Here is a 1960-nt window from a genome sequence, read left to right on the forward strand (position 1 = left end):
GGCAATCACTTTTTCACACAGGGCCATGTAGGTTTGGATTTTTTTTTCCCCTTAATAAAAACCTTCATTTAAAAACTGCATTTTGTGTTTACTTGTGTTATCTTTGTCTAATATTTAAATTTGTTTGATGATCTGAAACATTTAAGTGACAAACATGCAAAACAATAAGAAATCAGGAAGGGAGCAAACACTTTTTCACACAACTGTATATACAATTTGTTATGTGGAATGCCGTAGCACAAAGCGACTTGCCTGGCTAAACTGGATCACAATGCATATTTTTCTCATAATTGTGCATAATTGTTTTAATGGTAATATTACAAAATGTGCATAGAAAATAAGACATTCAGCAAAATATTTAACTTTTATTCATACAGGCTAGGTTAGCTGTGCATGAAGGCTCTTTTACAGCAATGTCCCCATTGACAGCAGACACCAGGTGATTCGTGTACCACTCTGACCGTTCATCTTGATGGTCGGGGTATACTGTATCCCCCCCGAGTTACGTAAGCAAAGGTTTCAGATCATAAGTCATCATAAAGTAGCTGCTTGTCATCTAAGCTGCATTCTACCTGTTTGTTCAGGTGGCTGTGTATTTTCATGTTGCTCTTATGAGAGGGGTTATGTTTTTTAATGCTCTGACTGACAGAGGTTGCTTGGTCAACTGGATATTCCGTGTGCATGCTCACCTGGATTTATATGTGCGTTGGCTTTATTCCAAAACAATCCAACCACTCACAACACATGTTGATGCCAGCTGTGAAGGGATGCCTTGATTCACAACTGTTTAGTTGTTCATGGTCAATGAGCAAAGTGTTGAATTCTCTGATTTTTCTCAAAAAGCCAGGGTGAACCATGACAAGATTATTTTCATTTCATTTCACAAGTGGAATAAATTGCTGCTCCTTTTTTTTGCCATCCTTCCTTAACTGTCTCAACACATTTTCATGTAACATAGAGGTGCCAGAGTGTGGTGCCAGTGATGGATCTGTTGGAAAGTTGACTGCAGACTCATTTTAAAAATCAATCTTTCATTACGGATGCTTAGAAGGCCGTTTCAATTGTAATGAATGAGGCACAGCCCGGTCTGCCCCTGACAGATGATAATTCACCGCGCTCAATCCAATACTAGGTTATTTATAACCAAAGCAACGACTTTTTTATTCATGTTTGTAAAATGTTAACTGCATTTGTTGCTTTCTTGGTGAAGCTTGAAGATTACCCTGTCACCTTTCACACTGATGACCCTTTAATGGTGCCTTGTGACTGTTCACTGCCCCCATTGAACAGATCAATAATCTGGGCAGCTACCTGACTAATACATAGTCAAGCTCATAAAAAAAGGCTTTGGTCACTCTGCAGGGCTCACTCTGCTCTACCCTCTGCCTCAGCTGTTTCAACAGCCACACACACACACACACACACACACACACACACACAAACTTGTCCAGCTCTCTGAGGTATAATCAAACACAAAAGATTTACTGTCACATAAATATCCCAATATTTAAGCAGACATAGCTTGGTAGTGGTGATTGTACTGAGCACTTAAACACACAACAATGCACACAACAGTACACACACAAACACAAGGGCACAAGCACCAAGAAATACACACACAGAACATCCAGCCTTTGCAGTGCTTAGTAGGACTGATGTCTTTGTACACTTTGTGAAAAGCACACAGGCGCCAACATCTGAGCCATAAAACATGCTGTCCTGATAAAATAAACAATATACTGTATGTTAAAGCTAGTTTGGATTTACTGAATCTGAGAAACTAACAAAAGAAACTAAAGATATCTGACTTATTGTTTAGCTAAATTAGGTTTGGTCAATAAATCAGTTAATCAGAGGTCTTGTTTTTGTGGCAGGGGTTATGGTTTAACCCTAATCTAAGCATAAAAAATAATTATATATATATATATATATATATATATATATATATATATATATATAT

The 1960-nt window shown here is 37.8% G+C and overlaps 1 protein-coding gene across 2 annotated transcripts in view; it reads right to left on the reverse strand.

The window, feature by feature from the left end:
- Positions 1 to 1960, reverse strand: part of adrb2b (adrenoceptor beta 2, surface b) — a 10988-nt gene that overhangs the window by 6024 nt on the left and 3004 nt on the right. The gene's annotated exons all lie outside the window — the stretch shown is intronic.

Source organism: Anarrhichthys ocellatus, unplaced genomic scaffold (genome assembly GCF_004355925.1).
Source record: "Anarrhichthys ocellatus isolate YVR2014 unplaced genomic scaffold, GSC_Weel_1.0 scaffold18, whole genome shotgun sequence".
Classification (NCBI taxonomy): domain Eukaryota; kingdom Metazoa; phylum Chordata; class Actinopteri; order Perciformes; family Anarhichadidae; genus Anarrhichthys; species Anarrhichthys ocellatus.